We start from the raw sequence: 19,833 nt of genomic DNA, 5'->3' as shown, positions 1-19,833 counted from the left end.
AGCAGCCTGGGGCTGCAGGGTTTCCCATTGGAAGACCTGACACCTGGATTGCCCCAAACATGGAGCAGCCACAGTTACCTGCATTTACTGGTCTCCCAGGGTGTAGAGTTAATACGGAAAACTTTCTGCCTGTCCAATTCTTTCACTTGTTTATGGACGATGTATTTTTGGAAGAGATTGTGGAGCAGACAAATGTGTATGCAGAGCAATATTTGCGGGACAACGCTGCCAGACTTAAGCCTCAGTCTAGAGCTACTCATTGGGTTCCCACATATCTGGAAGAGATGAAAAGGTTTTTAGGTTTGACTTTTTTGATGGGGTTGATCAGGAAGCCGTCACTGGCTTCTTATTGGTCTACTAGTCCCTTGATGGCAACTGCTATATTTCCTGCAACTATGACACGTAATCGGTATTTGCTTCTTCTTCGTATGCTGCATTTTGTAGACAATGCTTTAGCCTTGCCACGAGATCACCCTGATTGTGACCGCCTTTTTAAGATTAGGCCTGTCCTTGATCATTTTGTGGATCGGTTTTCAGAGGTCTATGTTCCAGGCAAAGAGATAAGTGTGGACGAGTCTTTGGTCCTTTTCAAGGGGCGTTTAGTTTTTAAGCAGTACATCCCTAGTAAGAGGGCACGGTATGGGATTAAATTGTATCTGCTGTCAGAAAGCAGTACAGGATATGTTTATAATTTCCGGGTCTACACTGGTAGGGATTCCAGTATTGACCCTCCTGGTTGTCCGGCCACTTTTGGAGTTAGCGGAAAAATTGTGTGGGAACTTGCTAGACGGCTGTTTAACAAAGGTCACCATTTGTACGTAGATAATTTCTACACTGGAGTGCAGTTGTTCAAGGAGTTGTTTAGGGTGGACACTGTTGCTTGTGGCACAATCCGTTCTAACCGCAAAGGCTATCCAAGGGAGCTTGTCTGTAAAAAACTTGAGAGGGGACAGTGCAGTGCCTTGCGGAATAATGAGCTGTTAGCTATGAAATTTTCAGACAGGAGGGATGTGTACATGCTATCGACCATCCACGATGAGAGTACTTCCCCTGTGGCTGTTTGGGGTCAGGTTGCGGAAGTGCGCAAACCTGCGTGCATTTTGGACTACAATAGGCACATGGGTGGTGTTGATAGAGTAGATCAGAGGTTGGAACCTTACACTGCTCTTCGTAAGTCGTATGTGTGGTATAAAAAGTTGGCCCTACATTTATTTCATTTGGCAACTTTTAATGCCTTTATTGTATACAAGGATTGTTCACCTGAGTCAAGGATGACTTTTGTTAAATTTCAGGAGTCGGTGATAGAAAGCCTTATTGTGGTGGAACCGGCAAGAGTTCCTAGAGTAGAAGTGGTGGAGGATGTGGCTAGATTGAAAGATCGGCACTTTCCAGATCACATTCCTCCCACTCCCAAAAAAGACATGCCCACAAAGAAATGTAGAGTATGTGCCCGGAGATCAATCCGGAGGGAGAGCCGGATGTACTGCCCCGAATGCCCTTCAAAGCCTGGGCTGTGTGTGCCCAGCTGTTTTAGAAGTTACCACACAAGGAAAAACTTTTGGGAAATACCGTGAGCGTAAGCTGTCTGTTTTATATTTTCATATGTTTCACGGTTGGCATCTGTCGTGTATTTAGTTTGAGGTTTTGTGTTTGTAGTTTAGTGCCTATTTTATAATTAGTAGTTTATTTGTTGTTTATAAATTAAAAAAAGTGATTGCGGTGTGCGTGGGGTGGCGCTTGGCTGGCGGTGTGCGTGGGGTGGCGCTTGGCTGGCGGTGTGCGTGGGGTGGCGCTTGGCTGGCGGTGCCAGCCAAACGGCAGTCCACACTCCCATCAGCTGGTGTGATTCTTGTATCAGGCATGTGGGCGTATGTAAGTGATGGGCCCTTGAGTGGCGCGGTCTGTCGATGTGAGTGTTGTAATGTGCTGGGCCCGTGGCTGGCGGTGTGAATGGTCTTGTGCGTGTCATGTATGAAAGGTGTGTGAATGGACTGTAAAGCGGTTGGTGCCTTGTCGCGGCTTTACAGCTCACGAGCTGTGAGTCATTGGTTCACTTTTTTGCCTTTCAGTTATTAGCAGTGCATTTCATTTTTGTGAAATCTCTTGTTAATAAAATTTGATCCACTGAACCATCACTCACCCTCGTGCCAAATCCAACCAGTATGTGTTGTAAAAAATGACAAAACCTGCTCCGCTGTAATCAGGCGTCGCAGCACACCTGTGACACGCTAGGTGCCTCGGGTGGGACCCCGATGATGAAGCATGCCACCAACTTGGTTGGTGGGTGAGGGGTCTTCTTCACATAACCTAAGTGTGTTTCTTTTCACTATTTTAGTGTTTGGCACATCACGGACGTATGTGCACACATCAAAATGATATATTGCAAAAATACCTCTCCCTTCTATCTCTTCAGGTTTTGGGCCTTATTCTGTTGCAGGCACCTGGCCCACCCACACAAGTGAGGTATCATTTTTATCGGGAGACTTGGGGGAATGGTGGGTGGAAGGAAATTTGTGGCTCCTCTCAGATTCCAGAACTTTCTGCCACAGAAATGAGAGGAAAAAGTGTTTTTTTGGCCAAATTTTGAGGTTTGCAAAGGATTCTGGGTAACAAAACCTGGTCCGAGCCCCGCAAGTCACCCCTCCTTGGATTCCCCTAGGTCTCTAGTTTTCAGAAATGCACAGGTTTGGTAGGTTTCCCTAGGTGCCGGCTGAGCTACAGGCCAAAATCCACAGGTAGGCACTGTTTTCTTCAAAAATTTTGGTTGTGTCCACGTTGCGCTTTGGGGCGTTTCCTGTCGCGGGCGCTAGGCCTACCCACGCAAGTGAGGTATCATTTTTATCGGGAGACGTGGGGGAACGCTGGGTGGAAGGAAATTTGTGGCTCCTCTCAGATTCCAGAACTTTCTGCCACAGAAATGTGAGGAACATGTGTTTTTTTAGCCAATTTTTTAGGTTTGCAAAGGATTCTGGGTAACAGAACCAGGTCCGAGCCCCGCCAGTCACCCCTCCTTGGATTCCCCTAGGTCTCTAGTTTTCAGAAATGTACAGGTTTGGTAGGTTTCCCTAGGTGGCGGCTGAGCTAGAGGCCAAAATCTACAGGTAGTCACTTTGCTAAAAACAGCTCTGTTTTCTGTGATATGTCCACGTTGTGTTTTGGGGCATATCCTGTCGCGGGCGCTAGGCCTACCCACGCAAGTGAGGTATCATTTTTATCGGGAGACGTGGGGGAACGCTGGGTGGAAGGAAATTTGTGGCTCCTCTCAGATTCCAGAACTTTCTGCCACAGAAATGTGAGGAACATGTGTTTTTTTAGCCAATTTTTTAGGTTTGCAAAGGATTCTGGGTAACAGAACCAGGTCCGAGCCCCGCCAGTCACCCCTCCTTGGATTCCCCTAGGTCTCTAGTTTTCAGAAATGTACAGGTTTGGTAGGTTTCCCTAGGTGGCGGCTGAGCTAGAGGCCAAAATCTACAGGTAGTCACTTTGCTAAAAACAGCTCTGTTTTCTGTGATATGTCCACGTTGTGTTTTGGGGCATATCCTGTCGCGGGCGCTAGGCCTACCCACGCAAGTGAGGTATCATTTTTATCGGGAGACGTGGGGGAACGCTGGGTGGAAGGAAATTTGTGGCTCCTCTCAGATTCCAGAACTTTCTGCCACAGAAATGTGAGGAACATGTGTTTTTTTAGCCAATTTTTTAGGTTTGCAAAGGATTCTGGGTAACAGAACCAGGTCCGAGCCCCGCCAGTCACCCCTCCTTGGATTCCCCTAGGTCTCTAGTTTTCAGAAATGTACAGGTTTGGTAGGTTTCCCTAGGTGGCGGCTGAGCTAGAGGCCAAAATCTACAGGTAGTCACTTTGCTAAAAACAGCTCTGTTTTCTGTGATATGTCCACGTTGTGTTTTGGGGCATATCTTGTCGCGGGCGCTAGGCCTACCCACGCAAGTGAGGTATCATTTTTATCGGGAGACGTGGGGGAACGCTGGGTGGAAGGAAATTTGTGGCTCCTCTCAGATTCCAGAACTTTCTGCAACAGAAATGTGAGGAACATGTGTTTTTTTAGCCAATTTTTTAGGTTTGCAAAGGATTCTGGGTAACAGAACCAGGTCCGAGCCCCGCCAGTCACCCCACCTTGGATTCCCCATGGTCTCTAGTTTTCAGAAATGTACAGGTTTGGTAGGTTTCCCTAGGTGGCGGCTGAGCTAGAGGCCAAAATCTACAGGTAGTCACTTTGCTAAAAACAGCTCTGTTTTCTGTGATATGTCCACGTTGTGTTTTGGGGCATATCCTGTCGCGGGCGCTAGGCCTACCCACGCAAGTGAGGTATCATTTTTATCGGGAGACGTGGTGGAACGCTGGGTGGAAGGAAATTTGTGGCTCCTCTCAGATTCCAGAACTTTCTGCCACAGAAATGTGAGGAACATGTGTTTTTTTAGCCAATTTTTTAGGTTTGCAAAGGATTCTGGGTAACAGAACCAGGTCCGAGCCCCGCCAGTCACCCCTCCTTGGATTCCCCTAGGTCTCTAGTTTTCAGAAATGTACAGGTTTGGTAGGTTTCCCTAGGTGGCGGCTGAGCTAGAGGCCAAAATCTACAGGTAGTCACTTTGCTAAAAACAGCTCTGTTTTCTGTGATATGTCCACGTTGTGTTTTGGGGCATATCTTGTCGCGGGCGCTAGGCCTACCCACGCAAGTGAGGTATCATTTTTATCGGGAGACGTGGGGGAACGCTGGGTGGAAGGAAATTTGTGGCTCCTCTCAGATTCCAGAACTTTCTGCAACAGAAATGTGAGGAACATGTGTTTTTTTAGCCAATTTTTTAGGTTTGCAAAGGATTCTGGGTAACAGAACCAGGTCCGAGCCCCGCCAGTCACCCCACCTTGGATTCCCCATGGTCTCTAGTTTTCAGAAATGTACAGGTTTGGTAGGTTTCCCTAGGTGGCGGCTGAGCTAGAGGCCAAAATCTACAGGTAGTCACTTTGCTAAAAACAGCTCTGTTTTCTGTGATATGTCCACGTTGTGTTTTGGGGCATATCCTGTCGCGGGCGCTAGGCCTACCCATGCAAGTGAGGTATCATTTTTATCGGGAGACGTGGGGGAACGCTGGGTGGAAGGAAATTTGTGGCTCCTCTCAGATTCCAGAACTTTCTGCCACAGAAATGTGAGGAACATGTGTTTTTTTAGCCAATTTTTGAGGTTTGCAAAGGATTCTGGGTAACAGAACCAGGTCCGAGCCCCGCCAGTCACCCCTCCTTGGATTCCCCTAGGTCTCTAGTTTTCAGAAATGTACAGGTTTGGTAGGTTTCCCTAGGTGGCGGCTGAGCTAGAGGCCAAAATCTACAGGTAGTCACTTTGCTAAAAACAGCTCTGTTTTCTGTGATATGTCCACGTTGTGTTTTGGGGCATATCCTGTCGCGGGCGCTAGGCCTACCCACGCAAGTGAGGTATCATTTTTATCGGGAGACGTGGGGGAACGCTGGGTGGAAGGAAATTTGTGGCTCCTCTCAGATTCCAGAACTTTCTGCCACAGAAATGTGAGGAACATGTGTTTTTTTAGCCAATTTTTTAGGTTTGCAAAGGATTCTGGGTAACAGAACCAGGTCCGAGCCCCGCCAGTCACCCCTCCTTGGATTCCCCTAGGTCTCTAGTTTTCAGAAATGTACAGGTTTGGTAGGTTTCCCTAGGTGGCGGCTGAGCTAGAGGCCAAAATCTACAGGTAGTCACTTTGCTAAAAACAGCTCTGTTTTCTGTGATATGTCCACGTTGTGTTTTGGGGCATATCTTGTCGCGGGCGCTAGGCCTACCCACGCAAGTGAGGTATCATTTTTATCGGGAGACGTGGGGGAACGCTGGGTGGAAGGAAATTTGTGGCTCCTCTCAGATTCCAGAACTTTCTGCAACAGAAATGTGAGGAACATGTGTTTTTTTAGCCAATTTTTTAGGTTTGCAAAGGATTCTGGGTAACAGAACCAGGTCCGAGCCCCGCCAGTCACCCCACCTTGGATTCCCCTAGGTCTCTAGTTTTCAGAAATGTACAGGTTTGGTAGGTTTCCCTAGGTGGCGGCTGAGCTAGAGGCCAAAATCTACAGGTAGTCACTTTGCTAAAAACAGCTCTGTTTTCTGTGATATGTCCACGTTGTGTTTTGGGGCATATCCTGTCGCGGGCGCTAGGCCTACCCACGCAAGTGAGGTATCATTTTTATCGGGAGACGTGGGGGAACGCTGGGTGGAAGGAAATTTGTGGCTCCTCTCAGATTCCAGAACTTTCTGCCACAGAAATGTGAGGAACATGTGTTTTTTTAGCCAATTTTTTAGGTTTGCAAAGGATTCTGGGTAACAGAACCAGGTCCGAGCCCCGCCAGTCACCCCTCCTTGGATTCCCCTAGGTCTCTAGTTTTCAGAAATGTACAGGTTTGGTAGGTTTCCCTAGGTGGCGGCTGAGCTAGAGGCCAAAATCTACAGGTAGTCACTTTGCTAAAAACAGCTCTGTTTTCTGTGATATGTCCACGTTGTGTTTTGGGGCATATCCTGTCGCGGGCGCTAGGCCTACCCACACAAGTGAGGTATCGTTTTTATCGGGAGACGTGGGGGAACGCTGGGTGGAAGGAAATTTGTGGCTCCTCTCAGATTCCAGAACTTTCTGCCACAGAAATGTGTGGAACATGTGTTTTTTTAGCTAAATTTTGAGGTTTGCAAAGGATTCTGGGTAACAGAACCTGGTCCGAGCTACACAAGTCACCCCTCCTTGGATTCCCCTAGGTCTCTAGTTTTCAGAAATGCACAGGTTTGGTAGGTTTCCCTAGGTGGCGGCTGAGCTAGAGGCCAAAATCTACAGGTAGTCACTTTGCTAAAAACAGCTCTGTTTTCTGTGATGTGTCCACGTTGTGTTTTGGGGCATATCCTGTCGCGGGCGCTAGGCCTACCCACACAAGTGAGGTACCATTTTTATCGGGAGACTTGGGGGAACATAGATTAGCAAAACAAGTACTATTGCCCCTTGTCTTTCTCTACATTTTTTCCTTCCAAATATAGGAGTGTGTGTAAAAAAGACATCTATTTGAGAAATTCCCTGTAATTCACGTGCTACTATGGTCACCCCGGAATTCAGAGATGTGCAAATAACCACTGCTCCTCAACACCTTATCTTGTGCCCTTTTTGGAAATGCAAAGGTTTTCTTGATAGCAATTTTTTACTCCTTATATTTCAGCAAATGAATTGCTGTATACCCGGTATAGAATGAAAACGCACTGCAGGGTGCAGCTCATTTATTGGCTCTGGGTTCCTCGGGTTCTTGATGAACCTACAAACCCTATATATCCCCGCAACCAGAGGAGTCCAGCAGACGTAACGGTATATTGCTTTCGATAATCTGACATTGCAGGGAAAAGTTACAGAGTAAAACGTAGAGAAAAATTTATGTTTTTTTCACCTCAATTTCAATATTTTTCTTTTTCAGCTGTTATTTTCTGTAGGAAACCCTTGTAGGATCTACACAAATGACCCCTTGCTGAATTCAGAATTTTGTCTACTTTTCAGAAATGTTTAGGTTTCTGGGATCCAGCATTGGTTTCATGACCATTCCTGTCACTGACTGGAAGGAGGCTGAAAGCACAAAAAATTGCACAAATGGGGTATGCCCCAGTAAAATGCCACAATTGTGTTGAAAAATTGGGTTTTCTGATTCAAGTCTGCCTGTTCCTGAAAGCTGGGAAGCTGCTGAGTTTAGCACCACAAACCCTTTGTTGATGCCATTTTCAGGGGAAAAACCACAAGCCTCCTTCTGCAGCCACTTTTTCCAATTTTTTTGAAAAAAACGAAAATTTCACTGTATTTTGGCCAATTTCTTGGCCTCCTTCAGGGGAACCCACAAAGTCTGGGTACCTTTAGAATCCCTAGGATGTTGGAAAAAAAGGACGCAAATTTGGCTTGGTTAGCTTATGTGGACAAAAAGTTATGAGGGCCTAAGCGCGAACTGCCCCGAATAGGCAAAAAAAGGCCTGGCACAGGAGGGGGAAAAGGCCTGGCAGCGAAGGGGTTAAAGGAGAGAGCACAGGTACTTTAGCACTAGTTAGTAGTGGTAGAGTGCGTAGAGTCCTAAAAAGTCAACAAAAACGGTTTCAGAAAATAAGAGGGGTGAAGGCAAAACCTTTGGGGTGACCCTACAGGGAGGGAGTGGTCCTACAGAAGTAAAGTTGTGTTTTTTTATTTATTTAGAAGTTATGCAGTACATGCATCAACAGGATATGGTAAGGGAATAGAAACAAGTGTTTTCCTTAATGCATCTAAACCTATTTGTTGGAAAATGGCCTCCCTCCTCTGAAGGGTCATCCCAAACATTTTGCCTTCCTCCTTTCTTTTTCTGACTTCATTTTTGTTGGCTTTAGGACTCTGGACACCGTACCCCTACTAACCAGTGCTAACTTGCCTGTGCTCTCTCCCTAAAACATAGTGACATTGACTCATACCCAATTGGCATATTTAATGTACTTGTAAGTCTCTAGTAAAGTGCACTGGAAGTGCCCAGGACCTGTACCTTAAATGCTACTCGTGGGCCTGCAGCACTGATTGTGCCACCAACATATGTAGTCCCTTAACCATATCTCAGGCCTGCCATTGCAAGGCCTGTGTGTGCAGTTTCACTGCCACTTCGACTTGGCATTTAAAACTATTTGCCCAGACTTAAACTCCCCTTTTTCAACATATAAGTCACCCCAAGGTAGGCCTTAGGTAACCCATAGGGCAGGGTGCTATGTAAGTAAAAGACAGGACATGTACTTATGTGTTTTACATGTCCTGGTAGTCAAAAACACACAAATTTATTTTTCACTACTGTGAGGCCTGCTCCTCTTATAGGGCAGCATTAGAACTGCCCTTATATACTTTTAAGTGGTAGATTCTGATCTGAAAGGAGTAGCCATGTCATGTTTAGTGTTGCCAGAATGGTAATGGAAAATACCCCTTACTGGTCAAGTTGGATTTAATATTACTATTTTAGAAATGCCACTTTTAGAAAGTGGGTCTGGTCTGTGCTGGTTGACAGCTCCCCTTGTGAATTCCACCCAGACAGCCATAAACACAGGACACTCGGTCACATCTCCATTTGTCTGCATATTGAATGTGTTTCCCTGGGCAGGAAGGGTGGAGGGTCTCTGTCTCTTACACTTCAAAGGCCAGTGATTTGCTCTCCCACAAAGGACTGATAACCCCTCCCACCACCCCCCCCCCACACACACACACAGATCCTGGCAGACAGGGCTGGGTTGAAAGAGGAACTTTTGCATTTCAAAACCACTCTTTGAAGTTTCCTACACTAAAAAGGCATTTTTGAGTATATATATATGGGTCTTTGACCCTCCAAAATTAGACACTTCTGGACCTGCAACTGGACTCTGTTAGAGAGACTGCCTGGCTGCCCAAAGGACTCATCTGGACTGCTTTGCTGAGTAGGACAGCTGCCCTGCTTGTTGTCCTGCTGCCTGCTGGCCCCTGACTCTGCTTTGCCCACAAGTGCTCTCCAAAGGCTTGGACTGAGCTTGCCTCCTGTTCTGAAGTCTCAGGGCCACAAAGACTTCACCAAAGAGAAGAAAATCCCAGTGCATTGGAAAATCAATGCAACGCCTGCAGAAATCAACGCAGCAACAACTCGCAGCTTTAAAAAAATTGCTGCATCGCCTACCAGATCAGCGCAGCGCCTGCTCCTTCTTACCAGTACATCAAGGATTTTTAACTCATTGTCTCTGAGCATCAAAATATCCCCAAAGGGGGGAACCAATGCTCCTGGAAATCGACTCATCACCTTGCACCGTGGAAAGAAATGATGCAATGTCGGTGCTGTACCGGAAAATTCAACACACCACCTTATTTTTAAATGCCTCTCCTCCTCTGTGACCCCTATACGTCATTATTTTTGATGCATTCCAGGTACTATGTGTTAAAAGGAGACAACCACCGATTCTTAAGAATTTAGACTCATTTAAACCTTTAAAAAGTGATATCTTGACTTGTACATATTGGAATTTTGTTGTTTTATTCTATTCAGATATTTTCCTAAAGTGGTGTGGAGTACTTTTTGTGGTGTTTTCACTGTGTTACTGTATGAGCATTGCACAAATACCTTACACATTGTCTTCTAAGTTAAGCCTGCTTGCACTGTGCTAAGCTACCAGAGGTTGGGCACAGGATAATTAGGTTTGTGTTGTGACTTACCCTAACTAGGACTGTCGCCACTACTTGGACGAGGGTGTATACCTGTGCCAGCTAGAGACCCAGTTTCTAACAATGGGACTCTCCTTTACTCTGTCCTGCCATCCTGCCCCTACCCTCATCACACTCACATACCTCCCCATTGGGAGATGTGCATTTTATTAATGCTTCATACACTTGGGATCCCTGAGACGATGCAGATGAGTATAAATCACATAACTGTTTACAAATTGATATGTGAGCTCCACACAGTGGGACTGTGTTTCTTAATTTAAAGCTACGATTTGGAGAGTGGATTGTATTATGATAAAAATGTTGAAATCTCTTAAAACATCAGAACAAGTAAATATTTTAAAAAGGCACAAATACTTTTTGATTTGTTCACATATATTTAGAAAGGTGAGGTTTTGTTTGGCCCCTTTCATGGTGTGGAAGCTTTTTACTGATTGGAATCATGTGTGCATATTAACATGAATCCATTACAAATGAAACAAAAACACAGATGTTTAAAAATAGTTTTTCTGGCCTATGCTTAAGTAGCCCTCACCTAGGCCATGTCTCCATTTTTTTAAGGTGGCTGCTGTCTCATTATATTTGTGTGTTTATATTTTCTTATTTTGACAGTTTTTGCAGTAAAATGTACACAATCAACGCTCTTCCTGCTGACCTGCTGTATACAGAAGATCTATTAGTCTTTCCATTGTTTATTGTAACACATTTGTTCTGCACCTCGGATGACATTAGGTTAGAGAGAGGTTAATTTATTCATATTAGAAGATAGTATTAATAAGCTGGGTTTATGTATTACATGGTATACGTTTTAGGATACTGAACTGTGATTTGACATTGAAATGATACATTTGCTCATCCAATGCTGACTGTGCAGTTCTTTACTACTTCCTTTGATAAAATACATTGTATTAGAACGTTGGAATGTTGGGGGCTCCATTGCAGTCAATGGAGTGCTCTGGGCTTTTACTCCCTGGTGAAAGCCGGAGCGTCAACATTCCACTGTTCTTTGTTCACAGCACCAGCTGTGAACAAAGCCTTACGGAGCCCTAGGGGATTTTAATCCCCTCAGGTTTCGTGAGGAATTTGTTTTAATTGATAGAACATTCTGCCCTCTAGTGGCAGAATGTTCTAATAGCCGTAGAACCTGCCTTAGCGGGCTCTACCGGCCATTAAAGGCCCTCTCCCTTGTTAAAGGCCCTTGGAGCGGGACTTTAATGGCCGGTAGAGCCCGCTACGGTGGGTTCTGAGGCTATATTAGAACATTGGAATGTTAGGAGCTCTATTGCAGACAATGGAGTGCTCCGGGCTTTTACTGGCTGGTAAAAGCCCGAGCATCAACATTCCAATGTTCTCTTTGTTCATAGCAACAGCTGTGAACAAAGGCCTCACGGAGCATGAGAGGATTAAAATCCCTTGGGCCACCGGAGGATTTTGTTTTATTTATTAGAACATTCTTCCCTCTAGTGGCAGAATGTTCTAGCCTTAGAGCCCGCCGTAGCGGTCTCTACCGGCCATTAAAGGCCCTCTCCCTTGTTAAAGACTCTTGCCTTCGGTTCAGGCCTTTAATGCTGGAGAGAGCCTTTAATGGCCAGTAGAGCCGGCCACGGCGGGCTTTAAGGCAATATAAGAACATTGGATTGTTGGGTGCTCCATTGGAGAGATTGGAGTGCTCTGGACTTTTACTGGCTGGTAAAAGCCCAGAGCGTTAACATTCCAATTTTCTTTGTTCACAGCAACAGCTGTGAACAAACTAGGCCTCGTGAAGCCCGAGGGGATTTTAATCCCCTCAGGCTCCTTGACGATTTTATTTTATTTATTAGAATATTCTGCCTTCTAGTGGCAAAATGTTCTAATAGCGTTCTAGCCCTTAGTAGCTGGGCTATACCGGCAATTAAAGTCCCGCTCCCTGGTTAAAGGCCCCTGCCTTCGGCTTGGGCTTTTAACACTGGAGCAGCCCTATAATGGCAGGTATAGCCTGCTATGGTGGGCTCTAAGGCTATAAAAGATCCCTGAACTTGTCGGTGACCCAGACTCTTTTCTAAGCCGCTAAGGATGCTTTCTGAATCTCTGAAATTTGCTGCCCATTTGTGCATAGGCTGATTTCACATTTTGCTCCTTTGTGCATCTATTTCTGTTATTGAGTGCCTATATAGCAAATGATTGCCTATATTTTTATAATTGATTTATTGAATGAGCTATATTTTTGCCTTCTGTATTGTGCTTAATATTCTAATATGCCTTCATGGTTTTTCTTAAATCATGGATTTCAAACTCCTCTTTGTGTCAGTTCTTTATTTCTTATTAACTGTATTTTTGCAGTGCTGTTTTGAATCTTTACTTTAGAGGCACATTGGCTCCTTTATTCTTGAGGTCAAAACAGTCCCTGGCCACTCAATCTGGGTGCCAGTGTCATGCAGATAATCTAAGTAATAGTGCCAGCACACCACAATGGCAAGAGACTCCACACAACTGCAGGGCAGCTAAATAGTGAGGTAGGTTTTTTGTACTCTTATGGGCAGATTTATAAAGGTGTTTCATTGAGAGAAAGAGCGTAGAGCAGTGCCATATCTACTAAGGTATGGAACTGCAAGTTATGGCATTGTCCTGCTCTCTCCCTAGGGCTGGCGCACAATCCCACTGCCTGGGGCTAAACATATACCTTTGCACAGGTGTGTTTGGATGCGTGCTGTACAGTGCTGCACACATGCATAGCCAGAAAAGTCTGGAAAAATAAAACAAATCTCCAAGTTCATTTCAACCTCAAAGAGGTGTTATTTTTGTCGCAAACCCCTGTCTACAATAGTTGATAGAGAGGACTTTGTGCTACAAAATCATGGGTGTTTGCATGGGAATGCCCATGTGCCACCCATGGAATGCCATCCTGACAGAAAGCAATGCAAATCAGTGCAAAAGCAAACTACATTTTGGACTAGAAAGTTAATTCTAAATAAACATTTTACACAGATTTGTGTCACTTTTGTTATGCAAACCTAGTGCAAATTATAAATAAATCTGCCCCTTATTTTCCTTGGCCAGATTCACGTTTCAGCATATAGTAAGGCCATCTGTGCGCCTCCAATAATTCAAGTTATGCCAAGACAAAAAAGAATGTCTGCTTGGCAACAGATGTTCGGTGAAGAAAATGACCTGCTTCTCCACCCTTGTTTGCATGGGTTAGGACTATTTTGTGATTGTAAGAAGCTGACAAAAATGTAAGTCCAGCACAGCTACTGAAGGGATGGTTTTCCTTTAAACTGCGTGGAGTCTTTAAGAATGGGAGGTAGTAGTGCCTTCATTCTTCAGTTCACTTCACCATTCAAGAAGGTCTGTTCTGCCAAAGAAAGACATGAAGCAGTAACAATACTCCATGTTGCTGCCTTTCTCAAAGGTCAGAAACAGACTTTAATAACTCTGAGGATCCCTCGGCTGTCGGCCCGAAGAGAAGAAGTAGAGGTGAGCTGTCCTATTGTGGAAGGGTTGTGCCATAATTCAAAAGACCAGATATAGAGTCCAACGGATATAAGCAATTGTAAAGACCTGCCCTTTCTGGACAGAGCAGTTGAGCCTCACAGCCCTCCTGGTGTGTGCACAGGTTCTGTAAGAGTTCCAGGAAGCAGAATGTAGTCAGTCCAACAACCAACAGCTGCAGCCTGGTTCGTACTCGCCAGGAGAAAAATTGTTTTGTGTGTGCTATAGAGGAACTGCTATAAGAGGCTTGGGGCTCGGTGGCCAAAGGGTGCAACTGTGATGGAAGAGGAAGGGAGCTTCCAGAGTAGGTGAGCCAACATCATTAGTATGATGCCCAGGACATTCCCCTCTGGTGCCTTGCAAATACTGGCCAATGAATAAATGACCAAACATTACGTGTGTTATGGGTGAATATATATCAAAGCACAAATAATGAAACATGTTTTGCTTTCTCAGCAGAGACGAGCAATATAATTCATTAAACAGGTTAGTCAGAAAGAGATCACCATTTTTGGATATCGAGGTCAATCATAATATTGCAAATCAGTATTGTGGAGTCATATGCAGGTCAGTATTGAAACTTCATTTGTGACTTTGATCAAATGCATTAGAACTAGGTATGTGAGAGTCTGTTGCTACCGCAGCCCCAGTCTCAAAGTTCTACAGGACAATGATTGCTGCGTTATATATTTGTGACATTAAACATGGTTTCATCACCCACATTTGAAGAGTTCCAGCAACACCAACTCCAGTGAGCCCAACTCCAGTGAGTGTGAGAGTACTGGGTCAAGACGCCATTGCCAATATCCCTTGGTAGCCAAAAAGATCAAGCCATTGGAGTTTCTAGTCACACACGTCATGTTCTATCTCTGTAGTACGAGAGTGAGTCTTTGGGTTCACTTATCGTGCATAAGAAAGAAGAGAGTTTTCACGAATAGTATGTATGTGGTACACATAGACCATAGAATGCAAATTAATGTGTCAGCCTCAGAATCAAGGGCATATATATGGAATTATCATGCAGCACAGCGCAGCAAGTCACCTTGCTGCACTGCTTAATAGGGAAAGTCCAGGAATGTGCCATACATAACAATATACAGTGCATTCTTGTCATTTTCCAGTTCTGGCGCACAATGTGCTGCCTAGTGCAAACACAGGCCTTCTTGCACCATCGTAATAGGATTGTTTTTGTATACAGATAGGGACACCTTCCCGCACAAAAACAATCCCCTGAGGCATTTTCCTCTTTCTAAATGTACTGCTGCACGCACAGAAAGAAGAAACAAGCATTTGCAATGCAATGGGCCTCGTGTTTGTGTGAGTTAAAGCTATCAGCCTTGTAAATTCCTAACTAGACTTTTCTTGCCACATAAATTGAAAATAAAAAGTAAAACAGTTGACATAAGTGAGCCGATTCAAAGTGCCACAGCCGCCATGAGCATGAGACTGAAGGAGAGACACAAAAGGAAAAAGAAGCATGCAGTCAAACTTATTGGCAAACGTGCAATTATCCATGTAACAGGGTCTTTGTCCGAGGCGGTAACAAAACCGCCCCAAGAAGGGACAAACGTAAAGCATTTACGAATGATAACAAAGGATTTTTGAAAGGCAAGCCCATGAACGAGTGATAGTAATGGGCGTGAGGTGGGCGTGGTTAAAAGCCCACAGATAGATTACAACAGGTCGGAGCGCTTGTGTGCTCGACCTAAAGAATAAGTTAGACATGTCCAGTGCTGGCCTCATCACCTCACTTTTCCCAAAGTATTGATGAAGCCAATAAGTCTCACCTATGTGAGACCTATTGGCTTTGTCAATCTTTTTTGCCATGTTGTACAGCTGCGCGGCTGCTGTGCAGCATGGTTCAAAATTAAATTAAATTAAAAAAGCACTAAGATGCAGCAAGCGTTGTCCACGCCATAGCACTTTTCTTTTTACTTTCAGCCATGTTGCATAGCAGCCACGCTGCTGTACATGGCTAAGGAATAGCATAGACAAAGTCAATAGATCTTGCGTAAGTACAACCTACTGGCTTTGCTATTGCTTGTGGTTTTTATTTAGGCAAGGGTTGATTAAGTCATTTTCCGAAGACCGCAGGAGGTTAATTGTGCTGGATTCAAACTTTAGTCACCAGTTTCAAAGTCGGCCGTTAGACCATGGCATTATATAAATATATGTATATATATGTGTATATAGATATAGATATATAGATAGCTGTATATATATATATATGTATATATATATATAGATAGATATAGATATATATAGATATCTGTATATATATATATATATATATATATATATATATATATATATGTACACACATATATATATATATGTGTGTGTTTGTAAATGTATACTTGAACACATCTTTACAATTAAGTCTCAGAGGAGATTTGAATAAAATCTCAACAATCAATAAGAATGGAGAAGCAAGAGCTTATCCAGAAATGAAACCTAGATTGGGATACTGTTAAGTATTTCATTTACCAAATGATCCTTCCTTACCTGTTGTTATACATTGCTGCTTCCCACATGGTAGTGGATCCTTTTGGATGATATGTAGTTTTTTGTGCAGCTTGCGCCCTTCTTATATGCCATGTAACAGGGCTATAGATTAACCACGTCACAGTAAGAATCACTCCCCAAAGGTGCATCAACGAATAACAAAAGAATGTTTTCGTACTTGAGGAACTAGCAAATAATCAATCTGTCTACAACATAGTTATACTTTCGTTTACTAAATAAGGGTAATCTGCACTTGGCAGGGCTTTAAAAAATTGAGTATAACCCTTAAATATTCCTCTCTACGCAAATCTTTAGTAAAAGGTGAAAGATTTATTTGGTTTGAAGAGAAACCAGAGTATTCGTTTTACAGCCGCCATTTGTGGCACCAGGAAACACCGTTCCACAGACAGTCAGGATGATTTAGTTTACTAAGTTCATCTTAGAAAACCCTTTAAAACACAAAAAATGTTTAATAATTGTTATAATCTGGTACATTGATAAAACACCTGTTGCCATAAAGAGAAACAACAGGAGGACTCAGAAGTGACATGGGTTTATGGGTATGTAAATTTAGTCATAGGCCACGTGACAGGAAAGGCTGCACCACAATATTTTCCCTGCTCAAGTCGTAATGTCGGCTCCTTTAACTCTGAACATTTTGAATGGTGCCTCACACCCGCTTTTGTGAGGGCCGGTGGCACGAGACAATGAATGAGCCAGTGTGTTTTGTACTTGAAGCCTATAAGCTGCATCAGCTGCTGTAACAAAACAAGTATTGGCAAAGAGGAACAACTTAGAGCTATCATTGTTGTAAATTCCTAACTGGACTTTTCTTGCCACTTAAATTGAAAATGAAAAGTAAAACAGCTAGATAAGCGAGCTGATTCAAAGCGCCATGGCTGCCATGAGTATGAGCGCGAAGGAGTGACACAAAAGGAAAAAGAAGCTCGCTCATGGTCAAACGCATCAGCAAAAGTGTAATTATCCATGCAACCGAGTCGATGGCCAAGGCAGTAACAACACTGCCCCAAGGATGGACAAACACAAAGCATTTACCAATAATAACAAAGAATTTTTGAAAGGCAAGCCCATGAACGAGTGATAGTGATGGGCATGTGGTGGGCATGGTTCAAAATTAAATTAAATTAAAAAAGCACTAAGATGCAGCAAGCGTTGTCCACGCCATAGCACTTTTCTTTTTACTTTCAGCCATGTTGCATAGCAGCCACGCTGCTGTACATGGCTAAGGAATAGCATAGACAAAGTCAATAGATCTTGCGTAAGTACAACCTACTGGCTTTGCTATTGCTTGTGGTTTTTATTTAGGCAAGGGTTGATTAAGTCATTTTCCGAAGACCGCAGGAGGTTAATTGTGCTGGATTCAAACTTTAGTCACCAGTTTCAAAGTCGGCCGTTAGACCATGGCATTATATAAATATATGTATATATATGTGTATATAGATATAGATATATAGATAGCTGTATATATATATATATGTATATATATATATAGATAGATATAGATATATATAGATATCTGTATATATATATATATATATATATATATATATATATATATATATATATGTACACACATATATATATATATGTGTGTGTTTGTAAATGTATACTTGAACACATCTTTACAATTAAGTCTCAGAGGAGATTTGAATAAAATCTCAACAATCAATAAGAATGGAGAAGCAAGAGCTTATCCAGAAATGAAACCTAGATTGGGATACTGTTAAGTATTTCATTTACCAAATGATCCTTCCTTACCTGTTGTTATACATTGCTGCTTCCCACATGGTAGTGGATCCTTTTGGATGATATGTAGTTTTTTGTGCAGCTTGCGCCCTTCTTATATGCCATGTAACAGGGCTATAGATTAACCACGTCACAGTAAGAATCACTCCCCAAAGGTGCATCAACGAATAACAAAAGAATGTTTTCGTACTTGAGGAACTAGCAAATAATCAATCTGTCTACAACATAGTTATACTTTCGTTTACTAAATAAGGGTAATCTGCACTTGGCAGGGCTTTAAAAAATTGAGTATAACCCTTAAATATTCCTCTCTACGCAAATCTTTAGTAAAAGGTGAAAGATTTATTTGGTTTGAAGAGAAACCAGAGTATTCGTTTTACAGCCGCCATTTGTGGCACCAGGAAACACCGTTCCACAGACAGTCAGGATGATTTAGTTTACTAAGTTCATCTTAGAAAACCCTTTAAAACACAAAAAATGTTTAATAATTGTTTTAATCTGGTACATTGATAAAACACCTGTTGCCATAAAGAGAAACAACAGGAGGACTCAGAAGTGACATGGGTTTATGGGTATGTAAATTTAGTCATAGGCCACGTGACAGGAAAGGCTGCACCACAATATTTTCCCTGCTCAAGTCGTAATGTCGGCTCCTTTAACTCTGAACATTTTGAATGGTGCCTCACACCCGCTTTTGTGAGGGCCGGTGGCACGAGACAATGAATGAGCCAGTGTGTTTTGTACTTGAAGCCTATAAGCTGCATCAGCTGCTGTAACAAAACAAGTATTGGCAAAGAGGAACAACTTAGAGCTATCATTGTTGTAAATTCCTAACTGGACTTTTCTTGCCACTTAAATTGAAAATGAAAAGTAAAACAGCTAGATAAGCGAGCTGATTCAAAGCGCCATGGCTGCCATGAGTATGAGCGCGAAGGAGTGACACAAAAGGAAAAAGAAGCTCGCTCATGGTCAAACGCATCAGCAAAAGTGTAATTATCCATGCAACCGAGTCGATGGCCAAGGCAGTAACAACACTGCCCCAAGGATGGACAAACACAAAGCATTTACCAATAATAACAAAGAATTTTTGAAAGGCAAGCCCATGAACGAGTGATAGTGATGGGCATGTGGTGGGCATGGTTAACAGTCCACAGATAGATTACAGCAGGACAGAGTGCTTGCGCGCTTGATCTAAAAATAAGGATCAATAAACATATTTCTCCTTGTAACGCCTCACATTGGGAGATATTGCAGTTTTGGGGCATGCACAGGTATACCACTTATACTAAATATGGGAATGTAGCTAGCAGAGACCGCAGCTTGTGCATCTCATTCACGAGGTAGCGACTGCACCCTGGTATACGTGCGGAAGGCTACAGTTCTGCAGAATGGTGATCAAAGTTTACATTGCCACCTCATCCGGCTCCAAATCCAATCAAGTTTGTGCACTCTGCGTTCTTTCTGTGGCAATCCATGTTCAATATTGCCCCCTTGTCCGTGCCTGTTGCTGAATATAAAAGCCCTGAAGAAGTCCTTCAATAAGGATGAAAAGCGTTGGCTGTTTTGTTTTTACATACAAGGCCACTCTAATAAAAAGAAAAACTACGTTTGTCACAATATGGACTAAGTTGATTTAATTATTTTGATCTTTGTGGTGCACGTTCAAAATTTTCCAGTTTCTAAACTCTATTGAGTTAGTACCTTGGTTCATGATTGATAATAGTTTTCTACTATAAATACTTTACATAAGTTGGTGATAGGAATAGGTGCATTTATTTTTCGTGATTTTGAACCCACTGCCAGTTTTTGTCTAAATATGGGAATGGGTTAGCATCCATTGGTGTTGCGTGGGAAGACCCATGCAACACCCATGAAATGCCT

The 19,833-nt window shown here is 43.3% G+C and overlaps 2 non-coding genes across 2 annotated transcripts; both read right to left on the bottom strand.

Annotated features, from left to right (window-relative positions):
* Positions 1-16,429: 16,429 nt before the first annotated feature.
* LOC138297664 (U5 spliceosomal RNA) lies at positions 16,430-16,544 on the bottom strand. Its single transcript, XR_011204208.1, has one exon. It is a non-coding gene; the product is annotated as a U5 spliceosomal RNA (small nuclear RNA).
* A 1,664-nt stretch (positions 16,545-18,208) lies between these two features.
* Positions 18,209-18,323, bottom strand: LOC138297662 (U5 spliceosomal RNA). Its single transcript, XR_011204207.1, has one exon. It is a non-coding gene; the product is annotated as a U5 spliceosomal RNA (small nuclear RNA).
* Between the last annotated feature and the right edge of the window lie 1,510 nt (positions 18,324-19,833).

This window comes from Pleurodeles waltl, chromosome 5 (genome assembly GCF_031143425.1).
Source record: "Pleurodeles waltl isolate 20211129_DDA chromosome 5, aPleWal1.hap1.20221129, whole genome shotgun sequence".
NCBI classification, from domain to species: domain Eukaryota; kingdom Metazoa; phylum Chordata; class Amphibia; order Caudata; family Salamandridae; genus Pleurodeles; species Pleurodeles waltl.
Note: the sequence above shows the minus strand (reverse complement) of the source record. Positions and strands in the feature narration are given on the sequence as shown.